We start from the raw sequence: 23686 nt of genomic DNA, 5'->3' as shown, positions 1-23686 counted from the left end.
GGATCATAAGCAGGTGGCATTGATGGCAGCAAACTGATGAACCAGAAAGGCAGGTGCAAAAAAGAAACCCAGAGGGTGGTGAGGTGCAGGTGCTTACTCACCAATTCACTCGGAAGGGCTTTGACAGAATTCAATATTTGTATGGAAATTCCCACTGTTTCACTTTCTTTATTTCCCATTTCATTTGTCTGGCTGCTTGATTTAATACAGGATTATTCTAAAAAAGGAATTCTTGATGAACGGTTTTAAGAGCTAGGAAAAAAAAATGAAATGGTGAGTGTTTGTGCTATAAGTTCTGAAGTTTTTTAGGCTGCTCACTGAGTGGAAATAAAAGATTTCTGACTTTGGCCAGTTGTTCTATTGCAGTGATAATTATGTAAAAATCTTACCAGAAAAGAAAAAAACATTCCTTTGCTGCATTTTGAATATTTTCCCCTGTAACAGCCGACCCCTTTCGACAATCCCAGGACAAACTGTATCAGGAGAATTTGCAGTAGTCCAGGTGACAGAACTATGCTGTTCAAGTGAGCAAGTTTAGCTATCCCAGCACAAGGGCACACTCACTGTCCTCCACTATTAGGATCCTCAAGCCAACATTAAGAATTGAAAGGAAGAAAAGGTTTCCCTAAGATAATCTTGTATTTCTTCATACTATATATTCCCATCCTATTTATTATATCTATATGCTACATGATATAAAAGAAAAATGTATTAGAAAATGCCCCCACCCAGACCAGAGTAATCTGCCATGCAGAGTATGAAATAAGAAATAAGCATGAAATTTAAATCCAGTTCCATCATTCACAAGTCATGTGACCCCAGGTTAAAAAATAAAAAACACAGCTAGTCTTAGCCTCAGTTTTTGATCTCTAAAATGGAGATGATAGAAGGGCCATGTTAAAGCTACATCCAGTGTTGCTGTGGGTAGTAGCAGATTCAAATTTCAGTTCTTTTGCCCCCTCACAAGATGCCTCTGCCTGAATCTGGAACAAGCTCACGTACTGTTTACCACTTAATGGACAAAGACCATCATCCAAGCCCTTCTATTTTGCAGGTAGCATTTCTTGAGATAGGAGGCAATATTCAGGGAACTGTGTCCTTAAAAGGAGGATTGACAGGCCCCCAACATGACTGTTTTCATTTCAAAGAGGCAGCCACACCACCAGGAAGAGGAGTGGAATATATTATTAATAACAAACGAGAAGCCAGGGTTCCCTTTTGTAGCCACCCCCCCATTTCTCTTGCCATGCAGATCTGTTTCTGCACTTTCTTTCTCCTTGTTCTCTCTTCCCCTTTGTTCCCCACTCCAGGATTTCTTCACCATTTTCTAGTGGCTCATTGTTCAAATGTCCCCCCCCCCGCCCCCCGCTCTCATTCTTCTCTTTTTAAGCAGGCATTTGCTAAGTGACACCACAATTCACAGTGACAAGCCATAGGACATTAGGAGTACTGGCTGACCCCAGCATCATTAGTTAATTCTTAGAGATCTTTGTATTAGAATTATGACTTGCCGTAGCACCTTTGCCTTGTGAAATGATTGAGTGGCTGGCTCTTCTTTTCGTATTACTTCCATTATAATACTTCACAAAGCACCTTTCTGCTGAAGCATAATGTTCTAGAAAGAGGAGATCTTTACTTTCCTTATGGAAATTTCACAAAGAGCTTACGTTAGCATTCAGGTATCTTTATAATAATAATAATAATTTTAAGGACAAGAATCCTGAGACATAGATAAGTGGAATAATTTTTTTTTTCTCTTTTGAGTGTGTACCCGAACCCAAGGTTACATGAAGACTAGAACTTATCTCCCCTGACCAAAGGCCCAACACTTTACGAATAAACTACATTTACTCATTGTATAGTCCATTTTCTGCAAATGTGATTATCCATTCTAATTATGGTATTGTAATGGATCTGCTCCTTGACTTTAAATAACCCATTTCCAAATTTAGCAGGTCACCTAAACTCAGCTATAATCACTATGAATGAAAGTACCTGCTAAAACTCAGGTTCCTTGACATATATTATTTCTCAAAAACCTCTGAACCATGGATTAATATACTCAGCAGCCAAGGAAACTGAGAGGGAGAAATGATGATGGTAATGTGCCTAGAATTTAGAAAGCATCTTAAAAATAATGTTTATTAAATACATGGTCCCAAATCCACAGCTATGAAAAGGAAAAGTCAGGACCTGAACTCTGGTTATGGTTCTGTCTGTGTTTCTCCTGCCATGTCTATTTCTGATCACACCTCCAGGAATGCTCTGTGTCTCTATGGGAAGTCCTCCACTCGGCTCATCTCTGCATTCCTCCAGTGACACTCTAATGTCCCCCTGCAGTCTGCTCAGCCTTCTTCACCTATTATTTTCTGCATAGCCACACTTTATGCTCAAATTTTTGTTGGAACATTTAATAAACATTTTGTAGCATTAGAATTATTTGCTAGCTATTCTGTTTTTCCAGGAACATTTACTCAATCTGGGATTTGTTCATTTATAGGACAGTTATTGGGGCCTACTATGATCAAGACACTGGTGGGAACAGGGGTGAACAAGTTATACAGGATTTCTGCTCTTATGGAGTTTATATTCTGGTGGAGGAAGGGGAGAGGGATGGATATTTGATAAGTCAATCAATAACCAAATGAATCATTAGTATAACCAATAATCATTGCTATAAAGAAAATCCTCAGGGTAATGTGGTAGAGGGTACATGGGGAAGGTCATTTGAGATTAACATCTCACTTGTAGGGAGTGCCATATGCTTTGAGAACCAAAAAGGAGGACAGAGACTACAAAAATACCATGGAAAGGTGCCTTACAGACCAAGGCCTGCAGGAGTCCCAGATTGTGGAAGGTCAGATTGACTAGTGAGATCAGAGGGGGAGTGGCAAGGCCCAAGTTCACAGAGGGGACTGGACAAACAAATGTTTTATCTCCTAAATGTAGCAACTGGCCAAGTGGTAGGATGGGGAGCCTGTGATTGGGAGTCAGGCTCAACTGGGACAAAAGCTGCCTTTGGACAGCTTTCTAGATTCTTTCTGATTCTAGATATTCTCATAGGAAACAAAAATGGAGATAAAGAGAGAAGTCTATATGAGTGTAGAGTGGAAAGTGTGTTGCAACAGTTGTGAGTTGGGAACTAGCAGAACAACCAGGCCCACAAAAGAGTTGTGATGTCCATTAAACGAGATAAAAAGAATCTCCTAAAATGAGACCTGAGCAAACAGATTTTTTTCAGTTAGTGATATGTCACCCAGAGATGAAAAGTAGAAGAGGACCGGTCTGTGCTATCGTAAAGACCACCTCTAAGATGGGGGCAGCTCTATATTCCACAAAGAGAATGTCAAGTTTTGCGATCACGCTGGTGCCCCTCCTCAGAAGGGAAGGCCTGGTTTTGATGATCTCACTCCACAGCACATTGACATATGAGCACAACACTCTCAGATGCTGACTCTTGCTTTTTTTGATTCTAAAAGTAGAACACACTGAACCATAGGTTTTATTCTTCTCTAAACCCAATTTAACAATTCTCCCCACACTCATTAAAGATAGTATTTCAGAACTCTCAACCACTGAAATAAAAAAATACATTAGGTCAAAGGAAGAAAGATGGAGAATTTGCCCAGACTTCAATATAGACCCAGGGAAGAGATGGCCATGTAGCCAGGGGTTTCTGCTCAGCACTCAGCATCAAGGGAAAGCTCTCCTTGGAAGGTATTTTGATGTAATAGGACTTCTTTCTGCAAAGGAAAAGTATAAAGTGTTTTTGCAACACTTTTGGAAGTTGGAATCACTCCTTCTTGCTCAAAAAAAAAAAAAGAAAGAAAGAAACTATAAGCAGTCAACAATAATTAACTGGTAATAAAAACAGAAAGGAAAGCATCTTATTGCGAGAAGCCAATTCAGAAATTTAGGAACAATGTTAAATGCTAAAGAAATCTGCTAGCCATTGTGGTCCTATAAAGAAATGTAAACCTAATTGTTTTTAACTAAATAACCACATTCAAAAAATCATATAAAAATGTTTTTCTTCATAATTGAAAAGTGGTCCATCGATTTAATCTTTGGTTTAGTGGTCTAACACAAACCTACTTTCACATAAAGCAAAAAATTCTCTCTTCACTGTTTTGTTTTGTTTTGTTTAAGTTTGCTCACTAAATTTTTTTTTCAGGATACAATAAATTGTCTGTTCTCTGTCTTTTCATTATGTATTTTTATGCTTTTAGGTCTCTGCCTGTTGGCTCAGGGTGTAGAAGAAGAAATAACATTCTCAACAGTTTTACCCAGATAAATATTCTATAAATTGCAAGTAATATTTCCAGTATTCAATGGGGATTCAATATATCACATGCTCTCAAGTCTGGGTTTTGCCTGGTGGTGTTTACTGATACTAGTTATGATATGGATGTACACATATCCATACTCCCCCCAGAGAGTGCCTTAATTAACTTGTCCAGGACTGGGAATCACGACAGTGTGTGAAGTCAACAGGAACATAAAACCCAATCATATTTTCAGCCTAACCTGATATTTCACTAGAGCCATTCAAATCAATTTACCCAACAGAGACATTTGTCCCTGGCCTGTCACCACAGCCCGTACCAAGCGTCCTACACTTCTTTATCTTTTGGCAGGGCCATCATAAGCGAGCGACACAGAGGGTGATGTATGAGAACTCAAATAAGTCATAAATCCCACAGCCCTTCATCTCCCGTCAGGCGGACTGAATTTACGCCCCCTGGCCTTGGCAATGGCTCTCAGCTCAGCTCCGAGAAAGTCAACTTTAAAATGACACACTCTTTTAGGAGTGAATCTCCCCTCAATGTGGCACTAGGGAGCCAGAGAACACCAAAGAGAAAGGAGGGAGGAGAGACGTCAGGACACTTTATTCTCTAACACAGGTAGAAGCCTCAAGCTCTTTTACCTTCAGAGTTGAGGTACCTTGTAGGACGAGGGCATTCTTCCTCCATTCCAATTCTAAGTGACCAGACGACATTCATTTTATTTTTATTTAATTTCTAGCTGGTATGAACGTGTAGATTTAAAAGGTGGCAACTGAAGCTCAGAAGACACCAGATGTGGCCTTCATGTACCACAATGACGAAGACTTGCCTAACGTACTCCAAGGAATTGGACACCTGAGTGCTCAGTCTCTGGCAGAAATGCTTGTCACAGGTTTGAGAGCTTCCTGCAGGTATACATTTGTGCATGCATGTGTTCAAGGGGTACCTTTGTCATGCTCAAAGTTCCCAGTGTTCCCGTGAAGTTTCCACAGTAGCTTTTGAGTACTCCTGGGACCAGGGTTTGCACAAAAAACTCTGTTTTGGGATAAGGAACCTGAGCTAATACTTTCCACTTGGCTCATCTCAAAAAAAAAAAAAAAAGATATTTTTAACCCAAACCCAAATTATAAGCTAATGTGACGTCACCTAAAAAAATATTGGGAATTTGGACTAAATCAAAAGGTACTGGAAGTTAGGAAAAAAGGTTGAAAGAGTGGCCAGCTATTGTTGGAGATGCTTTAGAGTGTTCTTATCCAATAAAAGTGGAAATTTTGTCATTCATACAGAGTGTAACATTAACCCACCTAACTTTGTCGGGTCCCCTCTTGCCTTCCATTCATTTTGATAGTCAAAAACACTACAAAACAGTAACCAAACTTTCACCAGATAACTTATTATCTGTCCTTCTTAGTATACATCTTGAGTAATGTAATTTATTTCAATGTCAGCAAGGAAGCCAAATCTCTTTGGGGCCATCACTATCATAAACCACAATCTGCTGTCAATGTATCTGTCCTTAGCTGTTCCTTGTTGTAACTTCTTAAAATTGGGGGAGGGGTGGAGCGAGTGAACTAAAAAACAACACAAAATAATAATAATGCATTTCAGTCCTGACTTCCTTCCAAATCCTATGACCTCCATTTTCACATTTGCTTTGTTTGTTTGTCATTATATTTGCCTATAATTCACCCCAGGGTTCAGAGATAGGGACAAACAGAGAGCAGAACACAGGGTAACAAGCTCTCCCTCACAGGCAACACTGTCATTGTGAGGCAAGTGTCTGGCACACCCTCCTTTTGCTTTTAGAAATTGTTTTTCTTGTTTTCAGAAAACCATCAGAACAAGATCATATTAAATTTGAAAAGTCAGGCATGACGTTGCTTTAAACAAGGGAGACCATTTGGTATCTTGGAATGTTGCTATAAGAAGCTAGAAGTCAGAAAAGTATTTGCTGAATATGAAAAACCCACTGATTTCTAATTTCAGTAATTTTATAATAATGTTTCTTATGCATGTCTTAAAACACCTAACAGTGTGGAATAAAAATACTTTTTTTTTTTTTGACACAGAAAGTCTACCAGCAAAACGTCAATACATTTCAGACTTCAAAAAGGAAATGATTATATCAAGCAAAATAAAATCATGGGTGACTGATATTTTTTTTTCCTTCCTGGAAAGATTTAAATTCAGATGGATGAAATTATGACCAAGTTACTAATATTCCACTATCACAGTAATAAACACACACACACACACACACACACACACACACACACGCACGCATAGGTACATATAGTTCTTAGAACAGCAGAGGAACAATTAGCTCCATACATCCACTCTTTATTTTTTTCTTTATTTTTTTTATTTTTTTGGTACTAGGGATTGAACTCAAGGGCACTTGACCACTGAGCTACAACTCCAGCTCTTTTATGTATTGAATTTAGAGTCTCACTGAGTTGCTTAACATCTCACTTTTGCTAAGGATCCTCCTGCCTTGGCCTCCCAAGCCACTGGGATTACAGGTGTACACCACTTCGTTCAGCTATCCACTCCAAATAAATAAATAAATAAATAAATAAATAAATAAATAAATAAAGTTTATTTTAAAAATAAAGGTAATAATACTTAGACATATAACTGGAGACAAAAAGAGAAACAAAGTCTCTGAGAAGAATTTGGAGTGAATGTACCCCAGGCTAGTGATTTTATTTCACATGTACCTGTTCCCCTTTGTAGAAGTGGAAATTGTATAATTTAGATTGCATTATATTGGGGATACAGGGCTCTCAACCATATGTGTCACTTGACAGAGAAGAACAGGATTGATACAGTTATTGATCTGAATGCTTTGGTTTTCTGGGATTAGGATGCTCTATAAGCATAAAGTACATTTTACTAGGGGGAGAAATCATGATTTCTATGAATATGTAGGCGATGGACAGAAATAGGACCTGTTCTTTTCACATGAATGATTGTCAAAGGAGAATATCAGATACGTTTTCATAAAAAGGCCAAATACGGCATGTTTTATATAATGAAAAGAATACATTAAGAACCTCGTGAAAATAAAAAATGAGACAGAGTCAGGGAGTGAGGCCCATTAAAAGGACAGTCCTCACTTAAAATAATTTATCTCAGTATCTTCATTCTTAGCCACTATACATGGATATAACTTCGACTTTACCTATTATGTGTCAAATTTATCTTGTCTGCTGGCTTTTTTCCATTTTCCTTTCATAGAGTGAACTTAGAAAATTTACTTCCACTTAAAAAAATGGTTAATATCAATAAGAGATAAGGGTCCTTTTCTTAAAAGTGTAAAGCAGCTAAAGTTAATAAATTTTATTATGGTCTGTGAATTATTTATTTAATTTATAATAACTCAGTTATTTAATTTTAATAATTAATTAATTAATTTTACACTTCTGGGAATCAAACCCAGGGCTTCATGCCTGCTAAGCAAAGGCTCTACCACTGAGCTACAGCCCCAGCCCCACCCATTTATTTTAAGTGCTCTGTATATCAGAGGAACAATTTTTAGACATGAGATGACTTGATAATTTTCCCCCACATGACTTTACGAAAAGGATTAGTTTCATAAATGAGTCTCCTATTCATTTTCCAGAGCATTCGCTTAGAATGCGGAATCATTTAGAATAGTTTAAAATAATGATTCCTAATAGTTAGCTTTTGTCAGATTCTAAGTGAATGCTCTCTAAAATTCAGTTCTACACAATCCCAAAGGTTTCCCCTACCTCTAACAATCATGTTCAATTTTTAATAAATCTGAAATTATTTTGTGTTCTAAAGTCTCTGTTATCAAAATGTACTCTGAAACCTCATAGAGCAATAAACCAAAGTAGGTTACTTAGAAAAATACTATTATGTAGAACAAGACAATAGCATCACCAAATTAATATATAAGCATCATCCCAATACCTTGTTATTCACAGTACCTGATACTTCACACCTGCTTTTCTGTCCTTCTCATTTGACTCTCCCACTCCCAAATGCAGAGAAAGGGCAGACACCATGATTCTTATCTCACAGATGGTATGGCAAGGCTCAGACAGTTAAGCAACTTGCCTAATAACTGTTTTTGCAAAATAAAACATCTTAGTCTTTAAACTTTTAAATGTCTTCTCTTAACATTCTTATTTTATATACAGTGTGTTATATTGTACGTATATGAAGTAAGGGCCATGCTGATAGTAATAGTTCTACATGTGATGGTTTATGCCTTCATAGAAATAACTTTGTACTATGTTTTTAGGATGATTGTCTCCCAAAGGTCCAAGTCTTAAAGGCTTGGTTCCCAGTGTGAAACCATTGTGAGGTGGTGAAACACAGTTGGGGCCTAATGGAAGGTTCTTAGATCACTGGGGGACATACACTTAAAGGAGATTATGGAACCCAATCCCTTCCTCTCTGTTTCCTGGTTTATGATGTAAGTGGCTTTGCTCTGCCACATGCTCACTCCATGATGTGCTACTTTATCAGAGACCCAAAGCCATGTGCTCCACCCGCTTCTTGGACTAGAAATATCATGGTTAGCCTTTTTATGCATAATTTTCTCAGGTATTTTGTTATTGTATTAGGAAACTGAATAGCACACTTTATAAACCATGAATCCATTAAAACCTTTCTAATTCTGAAGTGCCCTCTATTCAGAACCAAACAGCTAACATTTTTCTTAAACTTCAGGAAGTATAAAAATCACAGTGGGGCTCAACACAAATGTTGGCTACAAGTCTATCACTCACAAACTGAATGATTTAGTAGGTCCAGGTTGAGGCCCCAGCAATAGTAATTTTAACAAGTAACCCAGATGTTTTTGAATAAATACTAAAAATTTATATTATGCTCATAAACACAAGCTTACCATGGCCCATCTCCATATTCAGAGAATACCACAGAAGCAGAAAAAATACCTATATAGCACTGGATTCTAGGAACTAAAGCACTTCTATATCACAGAATGGCTTTGATTTGTTATAGTTAATACCCAATAAAATTTTCAGCTGAAACTATCCCACAGCTGAATACCTCACTAGTTCTCTGACAACCTCCTGAAACAATCCTAGGACCAAGCAGAAAAACGAGAAGTCTTGGTTACAGCAGTTCTTATAGCTTGGCCTTTTTTCCCCAAGCTGGGTTCCTTAAGACAGTGTCCTGAGGCTGGAGTTGTAGCTCAGTGGTAGAGTGCTTGCCTAGCACATGTGAGGCACTGGGTTCAATCCTCAGTATCACGTAAAAATAAATAAATAAATAAAATAAAGGGATTATGTCCATTTTTAACTAAAAAAAATTTGAAAAAGACAGTATTTGGGGGTTTCCAACATATTAATAAAATCAGGTTCTATAACTGAACTATTTTGAAATTCTAAGTAGCATTTGTTCATCCACTGCAGTTAAAGCAGGTCTAATCAAAAACTCAACTCTTTACTAAGAGACATATCCCCAAGCCTCTGAATTACTTGAACCACATATTCATTGTTCCCAAGAAAATTAAGAACATCTGGAAGATACCAGTGTTCTATGGCAATAACCGCCCACTCCTAAACATCTAAGCCCAACATCCAGATATACGGGAATGTGACCTGCATTAGGTTGATCCTTTCAGTAGATTCTCACTCTGGGTTCACTCATTCAATGAAGACAGGATTCCAGAGAGCCTCCTCTGAGATAGGCACTGTACCAGGGAACAAAGCTGCAAAGACAATTTATTCTCAACTAGAAGGCAAAGTTTCTGCCCTCAAGGTGTGTGTGATGTGAGAGAAGAAAAGTAAAATAGTAAATCCAGGGTGTGCAATGTTAGCATAGAGGCCAACTCAGTGCAACTCACCGGCAGTGCAAGGATGGTCAAAGACGATTCCTGGCAGAGGTCAAAGTCTGAGCCCTGAAGATCAAGTGTGAGTTAGAACAAGAAAGAAGACAAAGGGAACATGTGCACATACTGGGGAACTCAATAATCTAGGAAAGAAGAACATTGTGAAGGGATAAATCTCTGGAGTTGGTGACAAAAACAGGTGACAGTTATTACAAATCACCTTCCTAACTTTCACTAACACAAACCTATCAAGTAGGTGACATTATCACCCCCAGATCAGAGATTAAATAACTTGACTCTACAGTGCTAAAATCACTTGCTCATGAACACCAAGAAGGATAATTAGGATTTGAATTCAAGATCTGGTATTTAATTTCCTAACATCACCTTCCATTTTCTCTCTTCAGGTAAGTACTGTGCAGGAAAAACACCAAATGTCATGAGACAAGGTGTGAATTTTGTCTGAAAGATATGAAGAGCCATTGACTAGTTTTAACCAGTATTTTCTAGTAAAGCTCAGCAAATATCAGAAAGAATTGGCTGTGGCGTGGAGAATGAATTTAATGGAGGAAGAGTAAAAGCTGAGAACCCAGTTAAGATGTTTCTGAGCCTCAGTGAGTAGGTAGATTTGCAAAATATCAAAGTGGAAGTAAAAGAACAAGGGGGTTAGTTGATGTATCACCTTTCCTATCCAAGATTCTGGTAGATTAGAGCAATTTGCAATTTTTTTTAACCATTTTTGGAAATTTCTGTTAAGCGTAGATGGTAGAAATGGTCTGACCTCAGTCAGTGACATTTGACAATATGTGGGATTTATAATCAGCTGAGAGCTCTGTAAACATAGGGATGTTGTCTGAATAACTGTCTTCTCCCCAGCTCTAGCAAAATGACCACAGAAATAAGTACTCAATGACAACTTGATGCTTGAAATTTGAGGGAATTAAATTGAGTTCAACTTTATCACTGAGAATTTCATTAAGTTTCAGGCTGATGAAGATATGTACGATTTTTCAGAGAAAACAGATTTCCCATCTATATATCAAGTGCCCTCCAAATACTAATTGCCTCTAGTTGACTTTTTAATGATAAATCATCAAGGTTAATGACATTCAAACAGGATGCCAAAGAAACTTATCCTAAACTAAAGAGAAGAGAAACAGTCCCTTCACTTAATATTTTCTCATTTGCTTTTTAATTTTTTTTTCAGGATTTCATTTTTGATTGTTCTGAGGGGAAGCCAGTGCTCAGAAACCTATGTGAGCCCGCTTCACATAGCTTTGCAAACTCAGCAGCCATTATTTTCCCTAGGACCACAATTACCAACAAACAATGACCATAAAAAATTGGAGATATAGTTTGATTTATTTACATATGGTCCAATTAAGAGGCATGTTTTTAACATGTTTATGCTATAAAATAAATTTTGTTCCGTTTGCAATTCCCTCTTGTTTCAGGAAGCCTAAATGATTATAAATTGTAATTGATTAACTCTTGATACCGAGTTTGATTCTGGATACACAATATAAACAATCATTAAAGGAGGATTAATTTGGCTACACCAGATGGATTCCAATCTGTTTTGCAAGTTTATTACAACTCTCATTTTCTTACAGAATTGAGAAGATGGGTTAGTTCTCCCTGTCCTTGTGAACTCTGTGGTGCTCTCGTATTTGGCTGGGGGCTTTCTTCGGGAGCCAAGGAAGAGGGAGGTAATGTGCAAATCCCTAAATTCTGTTTGTATAGTTTTTTTCTTCTGAAACTTCATATGACAATTTCTCTTACCAATCATTGATTTTATTTCAAACAGGATTAGAAAAATAGATGACTTCAAGTGTATTACACGAGTTTTCACAGATAATTGCTTATGATATAGAATCATTTAAAATGTATTTCTGCGATGCTGATTTTTAATGAAATTTTAACTATTGAAACTTTCCTGAATTTAACATTCTAGATGTGTCTTTTATAAAATTTAAACTCTATGAAATAAAGCAAGATAATTGCCTCTGAGCAGCTAACAGAGAAGTCCATTCCCTATCTTTCTTTTAGAATTAACATTTAACAGAAAAAAAAAAAAACTTCTATCATATGCCTGAGGAAATTCCTAGCCAGAGAAAAGAGATACTGATAGGAACTTAGTCCAGATGGGCCATTTCCAAAGGAAAGGCAGAAATGGGGAGTGAAGGCAATCGAGAAAAAAGCAATTTCAAACAGAAGTATCATGAACATATACCGTCATTCTCCAAAAATGGGAAGGGGTCATAAAAATAGCTGAATAGAAACAAACGGAAAGGGCAGACAAAAAGACAAGTGGCCACACTCACACACAAAAGTCAACAAAGGAATCAGAAACACAAACAATTGTTAAAAGAACAAAGAGGATTGAGGAGATACACACTAAGTCTAACCCATAAAATGAAATACAGATATCAGTAGCCAGATATCGATATAAGCAGAGACAGACACTCTCCCCACCAAAATGGGATCAAAATGACATGCAGGAGCACAAAAAGCAATAAAAATGCAAAGGAAAAAATTTGTTTTAAAAGCCCTATAAAAGAAAGTTTTAAAAACGAACAGAGGTAAATAGATAAATAGACAAAAAGCCATGTACCACGCAGTTTAAGGTATTGGAAATCAGTAAGAGTCTTTTGAAAGTGAATAAGCACAGAGATACCTATAAAAATAATAATAAAATAGGACCAAACTGTGAAAGCTGCAGGTCTCTGAGGGAGGATGTAAATCAATGATACCTTGCCCTTGAGGACTTATGGGAGAATCTGAGCAGCTGCCCAGGCATGGCTCTTGGGTCGGCAGGATGCCTGGCTGCTGAGCATGGAAGGTCCTTCCCTGGGACTCTGAATGAATGGGTAAAATAGCAGTTGTCTGTCCAGAACCAGTAATTCTCCACTGAGGATGATCTGGGTCCCTCCAAGGGACAGTCGACAATGCCTGGAGATATTTTTATTGTGCACATCAGTATTGGGAGCGGGGAAGATGCCACTGACATCTAGTATGTCAAAGCTAGGGATGCTTCTGAACAGCCCATAATACACAGCAAAAACCTCCCCGCAAAAGAATCATCCAGTCCAAAATGTCAATAGTGTGGCTGTTGAGAAATTCTGCCCTACAGTCTGTTCACACAGGGAGAAAATCCTTTCCATCCATCTGCAAACTAGAGTTTGCCCTCCCTGAAATAGAATCAAGGAGGTTCAAGTCAAAACTCTTAAAATCATTGCCTTCTATCTTCATGGTTTTGAGGGTTTGTGAGTAAGCACTGAAAAAGACCTAGGGGAAGTCTATGAGGGGACCTTGGTCCTGCTGCCCATCAATTAGCTGAGTGGTTTGGGACATATAACTGTCCCTACTTGGATTCCCTTTTGTCATTAGTAAAGTTGAGGGATGCCCTGTATCAGCTGTCCTCAAGCTTTCTACATTTAACAGTCTCATTTAAGAAGAAAAAGGGGGAAAAAAAAAGGAAGAACAAATCAGTTCAAAGCAATTATACTTTCAGTATCTGTTAACTGAGAACATATAGACTATTAAAATTTAGTAAGATTAAAATACACACACACACACACACACACATATATATACACACACATATGTGCATGTACATTAATTGGATTTACAGACAATACCTGGGTTGCTTATGAGTTTATACACTGCTTACAGTAATTCTGAGGTCCTGCCCCCTTAACTACCTTCATGACTATCTTTAATGGCTCTTTCAAAGACTGACAATACACTAGGGAATAAATAGAGAATGGAAATGCCACTGGGGCCATGTGGGGAGCAGGGATGGGAGGAGGCAGTAAGCCCAGGTTGTAATGGTAAGGAACTGTAGACTTTATTCCCCTGATGAAAAGTGCAATGGTCCCTCAGTTCCTGCAGATGCCTGCTTCTATGGGAATGACTGTTCTTTACTCCAAATCTTACACATTCTTAGAAGACATCAGACATCTGGATTTTTAAATGTTGACTTGAATAATTCAAACTCTAGGGGCCAAGCACAGCATGTTCGTAGAAAGAGTTTAGCCCAAAATAAGAGTCCATTTTTTTTTTTATCTTTGGGTAGCTATCATTTGATTTAATTCAATTTAAAATTTAGTATGATTGCCTTAAAGCCTCATTTAAAAAAAACTCATTAAATAACTAAGAAAGGATTAAGAGCTAGACATAATACAATATTTTTAAAATATAAGTACATATATACTCTTTTAATAATTTCTCACATCCACTCCATAAACAAATTCTATCAGATCTACCTGTAGAATATATCCTGAATCCAAAACTACTGTCTTAGTCCAAGTCACCAGCATCACCAGTTTGGCTCCCTGCCCCTGGTCCATCTACTTTCACTCTGGCTGCCTCCCCCACCAACTATTTCCCATATGGCAATCAGAACTATATTTTAATATCATTAGTTTGCTGCCTTTAAAAAAATACTCCAACTTACTATTATAAGGGTTCATGCAGTGTCTAGCTCCTGTACTTTTCTGTCCTCATTTCTACTCTCCCATTTGCTTTCTTCTTTCCCAGAAGTACTGGTCTCTTTTGATATCCCTCTATACCTTCTCACTTCAGAACCCTTGCACTTGCTCTTCCATTGGGTTGGAAAGCTTCTCCCCAGATATCTACATGGGCAACTGTTTTCTTTGCTCAGGACATCTCAGAGATGCCTACCAAACATTTATCCAAAATAGCACACATGCTTTTCCTCTTCCTGCCACCCCCTATCCCTTTACACCAATTTAGTTTCCATTATTATTATTTTTTTATAATTTAATAGGCTATCACACGTATTGTACATTCTCTCCAGTTTATCTGTAAGATCCATGAGGGCAGGCATTTTTGTCAGTTCATTAACATAGCCCCAGGGTGAAGCTTTCCCCAAATAGCTGCTCCATTAGTATTTGTAAGAGAAATTAATAAATATATAAACATAACCCTCTGACAAAGCAGAAGGCAGACACAAGTCACATCTTGTGATATGTTCCAAGTTTCAGCTGGTGATATGTTTGCAAATAATGAGTCTACAGCCTGCAGACTCAAATGAAGTCTTCTTAAGATCTCTTGGGGAAAGTTGGACCTCACAAAATCATTCAAGTCAAATCCATCAGTGCAGATTAACTACATGCTGGATTCTCTCCTCCCTTTCTACTTCCATCTCTCCTCTCCCTCGCCGCACCCCACATCCCCCCATGCTCCAGCGCACTCTCTCTCCTTGCTTTCATGCCTTGTTTTGAGTGCACTTATCGCTGTTTTCCCCCACATCTTCTTTTCCTGGGGTCTCCCTGCTGGGCTGAGCATTGCTCAGGGCTTGCTCTCCCTGTCCCTGTGCTTCCTCTCTGGGGAGACTACTGCACTTGGCCTGAGTTCCATTTGCAGTGGATCCCACAGTGAGAAAACAGCAAAAGAACCAGACCCCTTCACACTACCTTGTTTATGTGGCACAAAAGCTTTGGCAGCTCCTAGATCACTGGACTAATGGGAAAGTCACCTCCACACTCTTCTCATGGCTCTGAAACTCCCACCAATGACTCCTTCCTTCCCCATCAACACCCCAGGCAACATGAGTCTCCTCCACTGCAGCAACCTGGAAACCACTTACATCTGTACTTGTGTTCTCTCTCATCCGTCATTTCCCAAACACCAGTCATTTATACTGCAGTAAACAGTACATTAGCCACCAGACAGTTCCTAATCTGTCATCCCTTTTGTTTGATCCACTCCATTCAACGTAGGAGCTGCTCACAAAGACGTTCCCTTGCTAATGAGGAGTCAGACTCTACCCTCACTCACAGTTTGCTCTTGGCAAAGGTGGGTGGAGGGTGCTGCAGAACCAAACTGTGACCTCCTTGCACTTGGTGACTTCCTGATCCAGACTGCAGTTTAGGTAAGACATTTCATGAATGCTGAAGGAGAGCTCCACGTGCAGAAATAGCTCATTTGTTTGTTCATGCAGGGATAGACCTAATCATTTGATATCAGTGTCTTATGTTACCTGCCTCATGCTGTCAGAACACAAAGGGTATAACAAATACGAAAATCAAAGGGGGTCATGTTTTCCAATGCCAGAGTAGTGGATTAGGCCTCAGGGTTCTAGTTCTGTCTCTGCTGTTAACTGAGTTTACTTCAATCTAACAAGAGCTAACATTTATCGGACACCTGGCATATGCTTTAGTAAAAACATTAATATCTATCATCTCAAACTGTCTTCAAAAAACTCTATGAAGGAGACAACAGCATCATCCCTATTATAGAAATTATGAAAAGAAGTTGAGTAAGTAGTAAGTCAAAAACATATCCTAGACTATCCAACTCCAAAGATAAGCTCTGAAGGAAGCTCTATTATTATTATTATTATTATTATTATTATTATTATTATTATTATTATTATTATTGGTGGGCAGTGGCAGGTGGGAAAGCTGGTAGACTCACGATTTCCTTTGTATTTGCTGTTAAGATATGCATCTGCTTTCTTGTAGCACAGCCAAAGAAAGGTCACTTGCCACCTCAGGGAGTTCCAAGACTCTAGACTTGGCAGTGACATGCTTTACAAAGCTGAAGACCTATGGCCCTGTGGTTCTCACGTGTGACCCCCTTGCCTGGGTAGTTAATCTGGTGACTTGGCCCCTAACTGAAGAGGACATTGCATTCAAGGTACCTAAATCCAGGCTGCCCTATATGTGCTATGGTCATATTTCAGGCAAGTGACAGCTACTTGCTGTCACCCAGCAGCAACCTTCAATTCATACTAACCTGCACCAGCATGGTAACCAGCAACTGGAGGTAACCGATTCTTTATTCTAGGTCCAATTCCACGTCCCCAAGCCATCCACTCTCCCAGCTGTTCTCTTTTCTGTTTCGCTTTGTTTCGTAAAGATAGTCATTTAACTTCCCGTCATCTTCAGCTCCTAATTGCCACAACCAGATGGAATAACTCACTGCTGGGTGAATCGGAGACTATTTCATTCTGTGACATTGACTGAGAGAGTCCGGGTCCCCATAGGAGAATTCTGATTGAATCACTTGGTTACTGTGCCTCTCAACATCTGGCAACATTTTGCCTTTCCTTTCATCAAAATCAAAGAAGAATTTATGATTTTTTAACACATTCCAAGTAAATATACACATAAATAAAAGTTTTTTAATTAAAAAAATCCACAGATAGAGGCCTCTGTGCCCAAAAACTTTTGTTTGGTCAATGTGGTTGTTTTGTTTTTCTGTTAAGTGCTTTAGTGAAGTACATGGGAATTTTTGTTCTTCTTTTATGAAGAGCAGAAGTTGGGGAACTCGGAATGCACTTTGCAATATGTACAGACATATATATATATATATATATATATATATTTTTTTTTTTTTTTTCCCTGGGCTCATGCATGATTCTTGATCATGTGCCTTTCTTGTAAACCTTGCTAATTGGATATCGTGCTGCCATTCCCTCCCACCAAGTGTCACCTTTCAAAAGCAGGGCTCCTGTGTGTGATTTGAGGTGATGGGACTGTCAAGCTGATGGTCCCAGAAATTGTTATTGATCCTCATTAAACACCTAAGATGTGTGAGTTATTTTCACATACCTCAGTATCCGCAGGTCAACACTTTCACAAACATCCAGAGAAGATTTCCTTTCGTCTCTTAATTACAAGATAAATAAATCTCAAATATTTCTGCAGTTCTGTTAGTGGGGTGATATCTTCCCCTATTGCAAAGAGTTTATTGGATTAGCTGAGAGGAGATATCACCTCTCTTGATTAAATTCTTATATTTAAAAATTTTTTTTTGGTATTTTCTCTACTTCAACACAGGAAAGGGGAAGAAATGATGGTTACTGAGCACATCCTATATGCCACATAATAAGCTGTGGGCTTCACCTCAAGTAATCATCACAGTGACTCTAAGAGGCAGTGTTATTATTCTGTCAAATGTTTGATGACGAAGTCCACCTTAGAAATGTAAGTAACACACGCAAGACCCCATGGGCACCAGGAGACATGGCACTATTCAATAAAAAGCCAATCTGGCCAATATTCATATCATCTTCACTTTAATGCCTCTCCAGGAAAAATGAATGGAGCATTGTATGCATGTAAGACTTATTCACGAAGCATTGCTACAGCAGACATAATACACTGGCTCAGTGAAGACCATTTATTGACCCAAGCCAAATTTCCTAGCTTCCTTTTTAGCTAAAGGAGGCATGTTAATTATGACCAAGGGTGACCAAGTTGACATATGTGGATTTCCATTGTCCTGTTCCTTCTGCCTAGAATTTCAGCCACTGCATGGAGACTAAGAGACTAGAAGCCAATGACAAAGCATGATGAAGCCGAACTAACAGAGAGTGTGACTCCCCAGTGGCAAATAAGCAGCTGAGCCAACCTGGACTGCACACTCCTGGTTCTTGTTGTGACCATCAACCTCCAACTGGTTAAGACGATGTTAGTTGTGTTTCCTATTAGCTGCACCTAAATCCAGTCACCTATCACTAAAGAAAGTAATCTAGCTCCAGGAAGCCGCATCTTCTGTAAGATAAAACTGTTTCTATTGAAGCACTATATAAAAAGGACCATTTTATAGACCTTTTAAGTTTTAAGAAAGTGTTCTAGAAGGAAAAGATCAATACACCAGGAGAAGGGAGGATAAATTTCATGGAGGAGGAAGGAATTGATCTGGATCTTGTAGAAAATCTAGGAAAGAGGAGGCCCTTTCTGTGAGGCCTGGAGTGTGAAAAAAATTATAAAGAGCATACACCTGGCATGCTCCAGGGATATGAACTTAGCCCCACAGTCAAAATGAGGTTGGATAATTGAGGTGGGGTAGATTCTAAGCATTGGGAAGGCAGTTTCCAGAGCCCCTTACACTGAAAACCATGGAGAGTCTGAACAATAAAATAGCAATGAGTCAAAGTGGTGCTTAAATTTAAAAAAAAAAAAAAAGTTCTGATAGGAGATTGGTTGAGGTGGAGAGTAACTGGAGGCTGGAAAACCAGCAGAAAAGTGCAAGAATGGAGACATAAATGGATAAAGACTCCATGAGAAGAAGCCGCAGGGATGCATGCTAAGGGACAGACTATAGAGACTTTATCAAGAAGGATCCCAGAGGACTCAAGGAGGAAAGCCTTCTCCATTAATAGAGAATGTGGCCAGGTCTCCAGGACAGGAGCATGGTGGGAGGGTTGGAGAAATAAAGAGTATGAGAGAACTGGCTTGGTAGACAGTCAGCCCAGGGCCCAGCCAGCTTTCTTTCAATTGGCACAGTGGGACTCTGTACCTCTTTGCACCTCAATGTCTTCATCTAGGAGGCCCAGGGACTTAGTGTGATCTCTTTTGACCTTTATGTTCGAGGTAGCATTAGTTAATAGTTATTAAATAGATACTTTATTCAAATGCTATTATTATTACCAAGCGGAGAAAGTTGAAAAGGTGTCTTGTTGGCAGGAGCAAGATTTCACTAATGAGTATGATTTTCCAGTATTTTGGAGAAACTGACAGAGTACTGATATCAGAAATCCAAACATAAGTGCAGCTTTTTTGGAGATAATTATAGCATTATACAAATTGCAGCATTTTACCAACCCCTGGAAAGGTACTGTTGCCATTATACCTCTACAGATGATTATCGACAATGACCAACCCCCTAGAGGCAATATGAACTTCCAAACTGCCAGGTGCTACAAAAATTTCATTTGCTCACAAATCTTACTCCTTTCTATATTTGAATACCGTTCCAACATCTAATTGAGATTGCTGTCACTCTTGTGTGTGTGTGTGTGTTTAAAGAATATGATATAGAATATGTAGATGTGACATAACGTTACTGCATGTTCTACATTGGATGTGAGGCATTCCTAAAAAGCTCCTGTCAATGGAGGAATGTTCAGAGGTGGAATAATTACATTATAAAGCTGTAGCCTAATCAGTCCTTCCTAGTTCAAGTAGACTGAGTGAACGGAAGTCAAGTGGAGCATGACTGGAGAAGGTGGGTCAGTGGGGGTGTGAACTGCCAGGGTGCATCTACTCAAAGGCTCCCCCACTTTCTCTCTGCCTCCTTGTTCCCCTGCTTTCCTTTGCCCCATTCTTCAGCTATGATGTTCTGCCTCCTCTTGGACCCAGAGCAATGGAGTCGGCAATCTACAGACTGAAACTGTGAGCCCCAAATAAGCTTTTCCTCCCTTAAGCTGTTCTTGTAGGGTAATTTGGTCACATTGATGCAAAACCTCACTAAAACACTGCAGAGTTGTCAGCCGTGAAATCTGACCTGTGGAATCCATTTCATTTCATTAAACTCTTGATACACTTGTGCTTTAGGAAATAAGGGACAAGAAAGGGGGATGCTCCTGGTGACTTGCCTGGAGCTATAGGATATGATGTATAAGTGTGGTTGGGTAAAATCACGTGTATGTAAGTATAAACCCTAAGTCGTTTGCTTAAGTTCCAACTGTAAGAAGCAGCAGGACATACCTTTGAACACTGGTAGTGTGCCTGACGCTGCTGTTTGAGTGATTTACCTGCTTTAGCTCACTTAACATCACCTGGGCACACTGAATGATTCCTGAGCGGTGCCAACATATGTAAAATGAAATAAACATAGACCACTTGAATCACTAAATTTTGTGCTGGTTGTCCCCTCTGCCTAGATAGCCCCTCTCACAACCATAGGCATCCCTTGCTTTGCTGAATTGCTACTCAAATGCCTCTTCCTCAGTGAAGTCTTCTTGACCACTCCTTGTCCTGCTCTTTCATTGCTTACCCATTTTTTTTCTACTTCTTCAGAAGGCAATTATATTTAATTACATTGTCTCTGCTTATTTGCTTTTTATCTGTCTCTCCCACTCAAGGTAGACTTTGTAAGTGCAGGCAGGGTCAGTTGTGCTAACCCAGGACTCTGAATGGTACTGGCATAAAGATCTAAATTGCTATTTAAAGAAATGCATCTAACTCCCAAAGATATTAAGAATCCATTCTCTACCTTCAGTGAACCACATTCCCAGTTTCAATCCCTAGGGTCAAATGTCATGTATAAAACAAAGACGCTGGGAAGAGTGCCCTTGCCAAGTGTCCGTCCCCATTATCTCAGAGCGGCTGACAGCACTCCATCAACCAGAGTGCTTAGCAGGAGAAGTGCCCAGAAACACATGCCAGCTTTAATTCCTTCCCTATGGATCCTTGGCAGCTGGGAATCCTCTCCTTTTCCTTTCCAAATGGACCTCATGCCATCCACACTTGCTCAAGAGGCCTCTACCCCCAGCTCCATAGCAAATCACTGGTTATCTCATCTGATTTAGTGTGGATTCTGATTAAGGCTAATGAAGACATGGTGGCCAAAGCCCTGTTTGCATCACACAGCACTATTAGGGAAGATTAATCACCTTTTAACCGGCACTTTTGTATTCTGGCTCCAAGCAGCCGTAGAGGAGAGAAAAGCATCCATCACTTCATCCAAGCGACACCAAATGCTGCTGCAGCCATCCATCAGAGAAGCACCGACGGACTGCAGCGGGGGAGTGTGGCAAGCACAACCACAAGGGTGTTCAAGTAAATGTGTGGTGGTGGAGAATAGTACTGTTTCAAAGTTATGGAGTGACCCATCGCTCCTGCAATTAGGTGTGTGATCCCAATAAAGTGGCACTAGAAAACTTGCTTCTGACTGATCAGTGGACCATTCCCCCATCTTCCTCTTCAGACATAAATTCTGAGAAGATGGAAGCTATGTTTCTTTGAGCTGTGTGTTTCAGAAATGACTTTACAGAACCTAATGTATGTGCAAATGAAGCATCAGGAAGTATTTAAGTTTCTGTGGACACATAGCGTGTTGTACTAGTTCATGATTTTTAACTCAGATTACTTTTTCCAAAAGCTTTCAATTTTATGGCAGCATCTATCGCCCTACTTTTAAATCCCCCAAGAAAATGATGGTTTACTAGGAATATGAAGGACTTGACTCATTCTGAGTTCTGAGAATTTTTTGGAGTTCAGATTCCTCAACTCAAAAACACCCTAAAAAATGTCAAAACCAAGAATTTCACATAAGGTATTTTTGTGCAATTGCAGTTTGATGTCTTAAACAACCTGTTGCCTGCCAAAACACACAATCAACCAAGAACAGCTGTGGATTGGGCACCTCCACTGAGATTCTCATCTTCCTGTCTCAGTCCTGAGTTTGGACCACCCGTGTCCCTGGCAGAAACTGGGCCCCAGTTTCATCACCTCCGACACACTCTTCACTCACTGTATGTCATGCATTCAAACAAACGGATGATCAAGTTTAAAATAAAAGACCTTTATGAGACTTCTAATTTGTGATGATTTTGGTGTTTAGGCACTAGTGGGTCAATTTTCTAATTATTCACATAACCTTGCATTTCTGAATTAAGAGCCTATTGTTTGTGCCACTTCTCTGGTGCTTATCACTTTCAATCTGGGATTGGAGCAAATTGCACACTGCTGTCCTCTCCACTAGATTGGAAGCTCTTGAAGCATGGACTGAAAATCATACTCAACCACAGATCCCCTGAAGTGCCCGGCACTTTCCAAGTGAATAGAGGCACTTAATAAACATCAGCAGAATTGGATTTTTTGAAGAGACCATACATCAAAAGAAGTAAAATGAAATTAATTTAATTGAAGCTTATTAAAATGCACTTTTTCCTCTCCCTCCACTGCACAGGAAATTCAAGCCAGCATGGGCTGAAGAGCATCTTCTGTATCAAAATTAAAGACTATTATTCTTCAACCTCTTGCTGTAGCTCTCTTACTGTAGCTAGGTGACATGGTGTGTCTTAGGCCAGGAAGGTCCATATTTGTAATCTTAAGGCTCCTTTTTGTTCAGGTGACCCTGAGAAAATTCCTCAATATTGCTGAAACTTGATTTCCCACTCTGTCAATGCATAGAGCAGGAATAAAAATATCCAATGGAAGAATATGTGTGTGTGTGTGTGTGTGTGTGTGTGTGTGTGTGTGTGTTTGTATTAAGTGCCCGGCATGATGGTCCCTGGCTCACAATGAGCATGTCTATAAAGCTACCAATCACACCCTGTAGCAAGAGAATGAAGCTCCCATTATGGTATGATCTGAATCCCAACTTCATAAAATAGAAATGTGTAACAATCACCTATCTAAATTATAAACTCAACATTCATACTACAGACTTGAAGGGAAGTTAGCACTTGCCATTGTGTTCAGATTGTTCATCAATTGAAAAGGACACAGAGTGGCATGCATGTTTTTGTGGGTGCATGCATGTATATGTATGTGAAGGGTGTAGAATAGACAAAGGGCACTGTCTCAACAGAGGTGCATTCTTTGATGTGTTATCTCATGAAAGCCCATGACATGGACAGTGGGGTCCAGGGTTGTTTCTGTGGAGACAGACAGATGCCTTTGTGTACTAAGGGAGCAAGTGGTTTACTTCACCCAAGATCAAAATGAACAGACTTTGCTTTTTAAATGTTCTTTGATGTGCTTCCTCTTCTACATGACCGAACTCAAATTTATACCCCTTACTCAAGCTCACTGCCGTGCACCCTCATTCTCAGCAGAAAACTCTGTAGTATATTTCATGAGGA

At 39.2% G+C, this 23686-nt stretch overlaps 1 protein-coding gene and 2 long non-coding RNA genes across 39 annotated transcripts in view; 2 read left to right on the top strand and 1 right to left on the bottom strand.

Moving 5' to 3' along the window:
• Nrxn3 (neurexin 3) overlaps positions 1-23686 on the bottom strand; it is a 1549271-nt gene that overhangs the window by 738344 nt on the left and 787241 nt on the right. The window lies entirely within an intron of this gene.
• Positions 4800-17789, top strand: LOC144377899 (uncharacterized). Its single transcript, XR_013439168.1, has 5 exons — positions 4800-4904; positions 5026-5197; positions 11730-11825; positions 15864-16015; positions 16608-17789. It is a non-coding gene; the product is annotated as an uncharacterized LOC144377899 (long non-coding RNA).
• Positions 17815-22410, top strand: LOC144377900 (uncharacterized). Its single transcript, XR_013439169.1, has 2 exons — positions 17815-18074; positions 18390-22410. It is a non-coding gene; the product is annotated as an uncharacterized LOC144377900 (long non-coding RNA).

This window comes from Ictidomys tridecemlineatus, chromosome 5 (assembly GCF_052094955.1).
Source record: "Ictidomys tridecemlineatus isolate mIctTri1 chromosome 5, mIctTri1.hap1, whole genome shotgun sequence".
Lineage (NCBI taxonomy): Eukaryota > Metazoa > Chordata > Mammalia > Rodentia > Sciuridae > Ictidomys > Ictidomys tridecemlineatus.
The sequence above is the reverse complement of the archived record's forward strand: the minus strand, read 5'-3'. Positions and strand labels throughout refer to the sequence as shown.